This window comes from Astyanax mexicanus, chromosome 9, assembly GCF_023375975.1.
Source record: "Astyanax mexicanus isolate ESR-SI-001 chromosome 9, AstMex3_surface, whole genome shotgun sequence".
Classification (NCBI taxonomy): domain Eukaryota; kingdom Metazoa; phylum Chordata; class Actinopteri; order Characiformes; family Acestrorhamphidae; genus Astyanax; species Astyanax mexicanus.
This window is the reverse complement of record NC_064416.1, coordinates 23835467-23846607: the sequence shown is the minus strand read 5'-3', so window position 1 is coordinate 23846607 and position 11141 is coordinate 23835467. Positions and strand designations below refer to the sequence as shown.

The window sequence follows — 11141 nt, the reverse complement described above, 5'->3', positions numbered from 1 at the left end:
AACTTTAAAAAGCTCCTCAGAAAATATTACAGTTTTTAGACATTTCTTATTCTTAGTAGTTCTAAAGGATTTCAATAGTAATGTAAAGTCCAGTAAAAAATATACAATTACAGGAGACTTTATTGTGATTTGCATCACATGTATAATTTATGTATAAATAAAAAATCATTTTGGGCAATTTTCCCCAAAAACATCCTGCACATTTTAATCATTTTAGACCTAAATGATGTTCCAGTGATGAAAAAATAAGAAGAATGTTGTATAAAGAAGCAATCTTCATACACCTTATGGCTGATTAACTATGATGTACAGTTTCAGTCAAAAATTTAAACACAATTCTTCTCATTTAATGTGTTTTCTTATTTTTTTTTTTTACATTTTAAATCTCATATTAAAGAAATTAAAGCTATACAGTAACTTAAAACACAAAAACATGGAAAACAAACCAGAGAATGTTCTGTACTTTAGATTCTGCTGTTTTTGTCTCACACTGTGGTCCAGCTCAACTAAATCTCCCATCTCAGTTGGTTTAGATCAGAGGATTGTGGAGGCCAAACACTTTTTTCTTAACTGTGTAACTTTATTTGTGTCCCTTAATTATTGTCCTGCATTTAATTCTAATCTACAATGTAGAAAAAAACAAAAACAACAAAAAAAAAACAGAAATAAAGCAAAACTTTGAGAGAGAAGGCGTATCTAAACTTTTGACTGGTACTATAAACAGAAAGTTATGTAAATTAGATTTCTTTGTGAACCATTCCTTTAATGTTTGGGACAAATTACACAAATAATTATATTTAACTATCTATACCAGGTCACACCTATCAGCTTACAGAGTTTGTATCTATCATTTCAGAAGTATTTTAAAGAAGGCATTTACTGTATAATAAATATCTCTTCATTGATGCTAATGAGAATTCCATCTCTACATACTTAAGTATGTGTTAATAGGGTGTTTAATGGCCTGCTGTTCTACTGGTGCTTCTCTCACATGTTTCTGGTGGCATAGTGTGTAAGGCTGGGGACTCTGAACCAGTAGGTTGTGGGTTCGATTCCTGCTTAAAGCAGCAAAAGGCAGCTGCTTGTGTGACAATCCTGTGATGGCATCAGTGGTGAGTTAAATGTACTGATGTCTATGGCAGTCACATACACAAACATGACTCCTACCGACGGGACCCACTAAGTAGTTGGATCACCTGTGCGATGGTTTCATACAACTTCTGCGGGTGTCATGTGGAACGGCATTTCTTATAAATGCCAGCTCAAAGTCATTAATCACTGAAAAACTCTGTTCACATATGATGGTAGGCCTAAAAGAGATGCTAGCTGTCTGAAATGATTCACATAAAGCAACACTATATCACTGCAGTGTCAGTACTGGTGCAAGTTTAATATATCAGTTAAAAGTTGCTGGACAGTCCTACAGAGGAGAAAGGTTTACTCAGCAGATTGTGAGAACCCCCCACCGCATGGTGCCACTGGGAGCAGAGTTGGATAATTGCTGGATTTGCATAGACAGACACAAGCACTATCCCACTGAGATGCATCTGATCTTATACAAATGAGATGCTGTCAGATTAATGATGCATCATGTGAGCAAACACATGTTGTTTATAGACTAATATGAGCCTGTGTTTTATGAAAGGTAGCTCTTGTTCTTGTCTGAGTGAGCGATGTTTTAAAGGAAGTTCAGGATTGGATCAGTGTTTCTGCATTGGCGGTGTTGTGCAGGCAGGTTTGTGCAGCAGATGTGCATAATGAAGCTTTTTTTATGGATGTGCAAGGCCCTGGCACGCACGTTGGCAGTATGGCACAGCATTTGCTTGCATTTATTCATCACATGTTAAGTGGAAGAATAGATAATAGGCCTTTTTACTCATTGTTTCCTCAAAGCAGCCCAACAATGCTTTATCCTCATTTATCTGTATTTGGACACTGACCAATCAAATGCCATGGTTATGTTGTTCAATTGAAAGGTCAATTAAGGTATCAGGATCTGCATTTGCAGATAGACTAATAGGCTTAATAACGTTAAAAGCACTGACTGGTGAAGTGAATACAATTATATGATTATCTGCTTACAGTGGCACCTTACAAAAGATGAACCATATGTCATGGGACAGGAACAAATGCTGTGTTCCATGTGTTTTGTCATGTTCAGTAGGAACTAAAGAATGCTGCACGGATGTATGGAATATACTGTATGTATTCAGCCTCCTGCATTGAATGTGGATGTGATGGATGTTAGCCTTAGTTGTTCACTTGGAAAATTATAGCCAGACACTGCGGGTCACAATCATTACCACCACTGCGCTGTCCACTGTGGGTGAGAATGCCTCTTATGACATATTCCTGGTACACACATCGTTATCAGAGTTCCCTCAGATGTGAATATATAATTCACATCACCTTGCCATGAGCATGCTGGCGGGGTTTAACTTTACTTCTCAGATAACACCTCACAACTTATACAGGTGTAGGTGTTCCCAAGCTGCTAAATGAGGTAACACATTGTGATCAATTTACATACTGGTATGCCATGATATTTGGCATATCAGTTTATATTAGACCTTTTCTAAGAGTGGACTATCTGGTAATAATGTTATGGCATAACGACACACAAGAAAACATATTTTTTATCATGTAAAAAAAAAAATCATGTCTAAATCAGGTTCACACACTGCCTCAAATTAATGATGTTTAATGTTCCTTATGGCTCTTGGTTTTATATGTATACTAAATGATTTTATCCAAAAAATACTTTTTATGATTAAAATTGCTGTCACTGGCTTACTAAGAACTACTGTCTCCCCCTGAGTATAGACCTGCAGGCCACTAGAGAGTGTTTCATAGCCCACTGGTTGTCCTCTGCCCACAGGTTGAGAAACCCTGTATTAGATAGCAAGTGAACCATCAGTTCTTGAAATTGAAGTATCTCAGCAACCTTGACAAGATGGAAATTATGATGGCCAGATGGATGGGCAAGAGTATTTCCACAACAGTACAGACAAGTGCTTATAGGAAGGTCATTCAATGAACTGGTAACAGAGTCTTGATTGCATAAGACTGATGTGATCTATGGAGGTCTAACCTTGCAGCTGGATTTAAACTGGATTTAAATGATCTCCTGCTAATATCTGGGTACCAGATACCACAGGACATCCTCATAGGCCTTGTGGAGTCCTTTACTGGTCATAGGTGTTCTGGTGCCAGAAGCATGACCTACACAGTATTAGACAGGTGGTGTTAAAGTTATGCTTGATCAGTGTATGTAAATAAATAATAACCCCCTTATTTGAGAGGTGGTTTACAGATTACTGGGTGATTTCTACTGTAGCATAGAGGAAAAAAATCAATACAGAAGCATCACTAGGCCTACTTTTTATTCTGATTTTCCCTTTAAGTGTCAATCATTGCATGCAAAAAAGATTTTCATAGTCAATAAGTGCAGAAACAATGTGGCTTAAGAAGGATTATGCTTCTCCTATACACACTTTGACACACAGGTGCTAGTGCAGATACTAATTGATTCTGATGCATAAATATTTATAAAATAGAGATGCAGATACATTTTTGAAAATGTGTTTGTTGATAATGATTGATATCATTTAGACATGATCATACATCCCTAGGTGGTTGAGATTCAATTATATATTTATTGTACTGTTGAATGCAAAGAACCTTTATGTAACGCTACATAGCTACATTTTATTGGTTTTAGCACAGCATTTGATATTGCATCAGTGATCTCTGTGGGTTGAATTTTGACTTGATATCTCTTCTTACAAGGCTAGTGTATCAGCTTTGTGTAGTTCGAAAACAGGGAATATAAAGCCCCTACCTGTATTGCCCATGGTGGGTAAATGACTGTAATACATTCTGAGGTACGTTTACAGAGGTCATTCTTTCAATACTATAGCTAATATTGTTTTATATACATATACTATTTTAGTGATAGTCTGGGTAGTGATATTTACTTGAAAATCAGATATCTGTGTCCACTAGTTCTCAAAGTGCACCCAAATGCACCGCTCCTTTTCACTGATACATGTGTGTTTGCACATCTGTGTCAGCAATGCATCAAAAAAAAAAGCCAGGAGTTACCTCTGTTGCACAGGATGAGTACTTTTGGCAGTGTGGGAGGTGTGCTAACTACTGCTGGAAAATTAAATCCGCATCCCAATAAAGTTGTCAGCAGAGGGAAGCATAAAGTGCTGTAAGATTTTTCGGGAAAACACTGCACTGACTTTGGACTTGATATAACACAGTGCACCAACACCAGCAGATGACATGTCTCTCCAAACCATCACTGATCATCAGTAAATTTTACATTTCGGTAACGCTTTATAATACAGCCCGCGTTTTAGAGGGTAAGTACCCTTTACATACGGTGGAAATCAAGGGACCAGACAGAGAAAGAGTGGAGAGAGACACAGTCCAAGCTTCTCGAGGTCTAGTGTGAAGTTTCCACAAACAGGAATGGTTTGGAGAGTCATGTTATCTGCTTGTGCTGATCCACTGTCTTAAATCAAGTCCAAAAGAGATGTAGATTTTATTTTCCAGCAGGACTTGGCACACTGCTCACAATGCCAAAAGTACAATTTGGTCTTATATAATATTGGTCCTATATAATATTCTAATTTTCCGACACACTGATTTATGGGTTTTCATTGGCTGTAAGCCCTAATCATCAACAATAAAAAAAATAGATAACTTTGTGTAAAATACATCTATACAATATATATGTTTCACATTTTGAACTAAATTACTGAAATAAAGTAACTTTTCAATTATATTTATTTTTTTTATATGCACTGTGTATTATATTCCCAGAACAAGCGGAGCGCGCTCGTCGCCCGTGCACGCGCGGTTCCTGACGTCACGTGAGTTTAAAACGAGGCCGCGCGCTTCAGGCGGAGAGCAGCGCGAGGCTGCAGCAGGAGCGACGGAGGGGCGACCGGAGGCAGAACCGAGAATTACTCGAGTACAGCAGACACACACGGAGCGAGGAGCGATACGGCCGGCGGTTACTGTACTCATAAACTACTGTACTCACTTACAACCCCCAGTTCACTCTGATTTACTGCCCTGAACCCCGAGAGACGAGCGAGGAGTGAGAAAACAGTGGAGAATACAATTAACTAAACCTGTCAGAGAGAATAACGGCTGAACGGAGAGTCTGCAGGAGCGGCCAGAGTCGAGGTAGGAAAAATGCGGGACTAATGTGTTATTAAAGCGCTTTAAATATATAAATAATATTTTTTTACGGTTTAAACGTTTTTATTTTCGTAATATTTGTGTTTATATAATTATACAGCTTAATACTTGAGAACTAACTAGAGTTTTTTTTAACGATATGAGTTTGTTTGATTTCGTTCTGCTGTAAACATAGTACAAAACAAAGTACAAAATACGATAGCTAGCTAAAGGTCTCTGTCCAGCCTTCATTTGAACTAAATTACAGTCTCTGGGATTCATACTAACCTCCCGGCTCACACTGAACTCGTGCGTGTTGACTGAAACCGGCTGACTAATAGTGTTGGTTAATTCAGGTCCAGTAAAGAGTAAAAATCCATCCCTGGATTTTCTTCAAACTGACTGTACGGGTCCGCTGCAGGTGAGCCGTTAATGCAGTTTGAGTAAAAAACTGGGATGGATTTTTGTGTTTCTGGACCTGGATTCCCCACTCATACTGACTGACAGCTCTGATAGAGATGTAGCTAGAGATGTTTTCGGGGTCTCTAGCCAGCCACTTATTCCCAGTGGGCTATTTTCTCTCATGGCTTTCCCACTGATTAATTATTGGCTACAGTCTAATAACAACAACCATCACTTCTAATGAGTTGTAATATCAGATAAGCTAACATATATTATGCTTTTATGATTAAAAGCTCTCAATTAGTCTATTGGTTTAACTATCAAAGATTTTCTTTTTTTTTCTTTTCATTTAATCACACTCTGTTGTGATAGCTATGTTTACATCTTCGACTGAATCCAGCCAATCCTTCGCTGTTGTTAATGTGTGTATGAGTATGTGTGTGTGTGTTTCCTGCATCTATCGATCTCTAGTTTAGTGATGAAGAGCTGCCCCAATTCAATAGGCAATAAAAGCTGGTACTGCTCACAGTAGTTACAGATGTTTCGTTCTTAATGAGCCAAACTTGCAAGCCTGTTAAATTACTCTATGTCTGGTGATAAATAGCCTAGCTAACAGGAGTAATACATGCTAGTTTGGCCGTGTGATCTCTGTTATTGTAAAGCAAAAAAAATAAACTCGCTGATTAGGGTGGTTAAACTAGATTTTGACCAACATTTGGTATGCTTTTATTTGGGTTTGATGGGTTAGCTGGTATAAAAAAGCAAGATCAACCGGCCTATTACCAATATAGCCAAGATTTAACCGAGAGGATCATATATATATAGCAGCTCTGAAAAAAATAAGAGACCACTTTAGTTTCTTAGTCTGAATCAGTTTCTCTGATTTTGCTATTTATAGATATATGTTTAGTAAATCAAACATGTTTAATTCTATAAACTACTGACAACATTTCTCTCAAATTCCAAATAAAGTAATTTAGAGCATTTATTTTCAGAAAATCAGAAATGTCTGAAATAACAAAAAAGATGCAGAGCTTTAAAAAAAAATAATGCAAATAAAACAAGATCATATTCATAAAGATTTAAGAGTTCAGAAATCAATTTTTGGTGGAATAACCCTGGTTCTTAATCACAATTGTCATGCATCTTGGCATAGTGTTCTCCATCAGTCTTACACGCTGCTTTTGAATACATTTATTCCACTCCTGGTGCAAAAATTCAAGCAGTTCAGCTTGGTTTTATGGCTTGTTATTACTCATCCTTCTCTTGATTGCATTGATTGGTAAAATCAAAGAAACTCATCATTTTTAAGTGGTCTCTAGATTAATAACGGTCTGTATGCCTATACAATGGTTTATACATGGTTCTGACATATTTGTCATAATTGTTAAACCATAGAAATAGTAGATGTAGGATTGTAAAGGGGATCTGACTGTTTATCTCTGTTCTCTGTCTTCGTTTCAGAAGTTTTCTCGTCACGCATTTGCAGCACTTTCTCACTAGATGGCTCTATTGAGCAACACATCGGCATCATGCCAGTATTATACTGTCTCTCTCTGTGTGAAAAGAAAACAGTATACCAAAACATAGTAACTTTCTCACTTAACTAAAAAGCTTTTTTGTCCCATTTATAACTGTAGTCTGTTAAAATAAATAGATTTTAGACCACATAATTTTTCCAGCTATTTGTTACATGTTAAACACAAGTTTTTGTTTTGTAGAAGAGTAGAGTAGAATTAGGGGCCCATTCTCCTTCCATCCTCTGTGACTGAATATCAGAGTGCCCTTGAGAGCTAAACACTGCCCCTGCGCTGATTAAACGGCAGTTTCTCCGCTCGATTGGTGCTTCAGGTGCAAGAAATAATCAGCATTTTGTTTTTAGATATGTGTGGCTTCTAGAACTTTATGTATTTTACTTTTATCATTAGACTACAATGTTTGCTATTAATGTGCTGCCATTATTCCTCCTGTTTACCTCCTCTGCATTTGCAACCTTAAGGCACTGACAGTAAAAACGTCTATTCATGTTGTTCCAGGTTGATATTACACTGCCTCTGATTCTTAGAACATAAACGACAACTCTTGTTGAGGTTAATTGTCCAGATTTGGACCCTGCTGTTATGCAGCGCAGTCTAGGGCACATTGCCTCGCGTCGGTTAGCAGCCTACTCAGCCCAACAGCAATCCGTCAAAAAGTCGTAACTGTCATAACTGCACTTTGCCAATACAGTAATGCAGCTTTTGTTTGCGGTCCTGAGCTCTTAGACTAATTAAACAGCTCTGGTCTTGAGAAGATGTTCATTAGTTGCCGGCTGTTTGTTCTTTGAAGTGACTGGTTATTCCCTCAAAGCAGCCCAAAGATCAATGCAAATGCATTACTGTTTTTTTCTTCCTTTCTCTTTATTTGGGGGAGCACCTGTGTGTGTGTGTGAGTGAGTAAAAGTGTGTGTGTTTGCAGAAATTTATGTTGTTCTTTTAAACGGTCTCTTAGGAGTTTCTAGGGTAATTCAGTTGCTCCTTACAAAAGGTACATTTGTAAACGTTGTAATTTGCAGGCTTGTTAGCATGGATGAGAGTTCTTCTAAATTATGCATGTGCCAGAATAGCATAGCTGCTGCTAATATCTTGTATTGTTTACATACATACAGTCCTGTGAACAAAATTAGGACACCCCATAAACATCTTTGTGAAGAACTGAAAGTTGGCTTTAGATGCAGAGTCCAGAAAGACATTTAGAATATAGAAATCCGTAATTTCACACTTTTATGTAAGAGTAATAATTAAAACAATAAGTTAAACAGTTGTCGACATGGTCAGGCCGTCTTAGCAAGTAAAGCCCAAGATCACACTACAAGATATGTAAAGTAGTACTATAGTGACTCCAGTAATCCTAAAATGCTTCAGAGCTCAGGTAGGTCTTGCTTCAATTTAGCATCTACTGTAAGATTGTTCCATATGTGTTTTTTTTTTTTGTTCTGCATGTTGTATATATTGCAATATAAAAAATACAGGAATCTTCCAGATTTCTAACAAAAGTCAATAATCCAAAATGTCATGATATTGATCATGCAAACTGTGCATTAATGATTGGAGTAAACTAAATGGTATAAGGTAGATATAATATTTTGGTAGATAATGTCATATTGTTAAGAATAAAAGTAAAAAAAAAGTATTTTAATATTCCACAAAACATTTCACATTCTGTGTTCATTGTGATATTGATGCTAAAACAATATTTTGTTCAGTCCTATGTCAGATAATGAGAACAAACAAGATTTTAAAGGTGAGCAGAGAGGACGTCTTCTATAAAAAAAAAGAAAACATGCAAAGCAGGACTAATGCTACCTTCAAGTCCACCCTGGAAATTTGGATTTCAGAACAACACAAACAACTTGGGAAATCTTTCTGAGATTTCAACAGAGAGTACCTGTATTTACTTAAATAACAAAGTTTCAAAATTGTACCACAAATTCTAAGCAAAAAATAATTGGGTGTCCTCATATTTTAAAGATGTGTATTATGATGCTGATGCTAATGCATAATTTGTTCATAAAATGTAGGAATCTGGGCTAAATCCAGTTGAATTATATTGGATTTCATAGTATGTATTTTTTATACATTGTAATAAGTTTCAATAAGTACCTCATCAAATATTGGCTACAAACATTTGTCAATACTGATATAATTCCCATTTCATCGTGCATCCTAATATAAACAATCGCTTTATCATGTTTACATCTGCTTTGAGACTGCAGACTGCTTCAGGACAAACGTTAATTATAATGGCTTGTACAGACGTGGTATTTGTGCTGGATGTGAATGTTTTGTAAATGCTTGACCCGGCTCTCTCAGCTAAGCGTGACCTTGATGCGCTGCGTGCCGGGAGCTGTGATGTTGTTGAGACAGTGTGTGTGCGCGCGTGTCTGTGCATGTTTGTGTATGAGGAGCCTCCAAACACTCAGAGACTGAGTGAGTATTCACCTCCGCTCAGTACAGGTGCAGATCTGATTCAGTCTGACAGCACTTAATGAGAGGGAACCAGGGCCGTTTTTGGTTGAATTTCCTAAGCTTTCATCCAAAAAAAGTGTGGTTGGATCCATGAGGGGGAACTACGTTCTCAGTGGTGTTCTCTTTCGGGGCTGTGCCACTGCCTGTAATGTTTGCAGTATTGTTGCACACCCTAGTAAACCCTTTCAGCTGGAAATCCTGATGTTCGCCTCAATCAATACACTTAATTAGTGTTGATTAATGAAGGAGCACTGGCTGCGCAGTGCTGACAGTTGTTTGAATTCCCAAGGACAGAATGTATTGGCATGCTGGACTGTGCTGCTTTGCTCAGAATGATAAGTTCAGAGTCAGATTTGAATTTATGGCTTGCATTTGTGTGTTTATGAAATATTCAGATTCGAAGATGTTCAGAACTGGCTCATTTCAATTAGTTAGGTAACGGTGGAGGCAATTTGGTGCAAAGACGTTGTTTTCTAATTACAGATTCATTTGGATTCTGTGCTTGTGTCCTCGCGTCAGTGCAAATAGGCAGCATTCTTTTGTTAGAGTAAACAAAAGAAGGAAGGCCAATAATGCTTATCTATATAATGATATTAAGTGTGACAATTGTGGCAAAGTTAAATGTACAGTACTGTAATGACCTCAATACTCTATGAGGCTATGGAAATACACAAAACAAAAAACAGAGAGAATGGACATGGTGGGATTTAAGGTGAACTATTTTGTGTTGTAAAAAAAAGGTTTCTTAATTTATTCTATTATTGCAAATGTCTCATTTAAACATAGGATATTGTCTTATCGTTCTAATTGTTTGACCCATCATAATTATTCTGATTTTCTGATTTTGATTGATCATTACGAAAGTCTTGGAGGCAAATACATCTTTGCTGCCATTTGACAATTTAAGTGAATTTTTACAACATTCATTTATGTGTTTTTTTTGCTATTTTTATATGCATTTGCAGCAGTTCCAATATATACAAACTTACCATTTGCTATTGTATAACTCCATTAGTTTCCTTTTTAAAAACTTTTAACAACCTAAAAATTCAAGGTGCGGCAAAAAAACCCAGAATTTCATATGTCACTAAGACAATATTGGACAACCTCAGGGGACAACTTTGGAATACACACACCTGTTTAATTTTTGAGGTGTTATCTTGTGAGTGAATTTAATCACTGACCAGAACATTTATGGTAGTGACACAAAGTGACACAAATTATCGAACATGGAGCAAGGCCTAAAAGTAGGTGCAAGATGGACATTCCATTTCTTTGATTGTGCAGCCATTTTATAGTCCTTGATCAACAGCGTCAGGTGTGTACTTAGGAATACATCATAGAAGGCATTGCAACCCTCAGTAGACAGTGCAGTGGACAGCAATGATATAATAGTTTTGACCGGCAGTGTCTGGTAAGGTATGTCCATGCAATCAGACCAGTGACTCACAGTGCAGAAAATTACATTCCTGTTTAATGCAGGGGGCTCCCACACTCATATCCCACAAGTCAGTAAGGTGATCTTTAGCTTTCATG

The 11141-nt window shown here is 37.2% G+C and overlaps 1 protein-coding gene and 1 non-coding gene across 4 annotated transcripts in view; both read left to right on the top strand.

Annotated features, from left to right (window-relative positions):
• Positions 1–1086: 1086 nt before the first annotated feature.
• LOC125804680 (small Cajal body-specific RNA 14) lies at positions 1087–1218 on the top strand. Its single transcript, XR_007440835.1, has one exon. It is a non-coding gene; the product is annotated as a small Cajal body-specific RNA 14 (non-coding RNA).
• Positions 1219–4916: 3698 nt separating this feature from the next.
• megf11 (multiple EGF-like-domains 11) overlaps positions 4917–11141 on the top strand; it is a 194379-nt gene continuing 188154 nt past the window's right edge. For all 3 annotated transcript variants that reach the window (XM_022679668.2, XM_022679667.2, XM_015605777.3), the window contains exon 1: positions 4917–5202. The gene's annotated coding sequence lies outside the window, so the exon portion shown is untranslated. The remainder of the gene's footprint in view (positions 5203–11141) is intronic.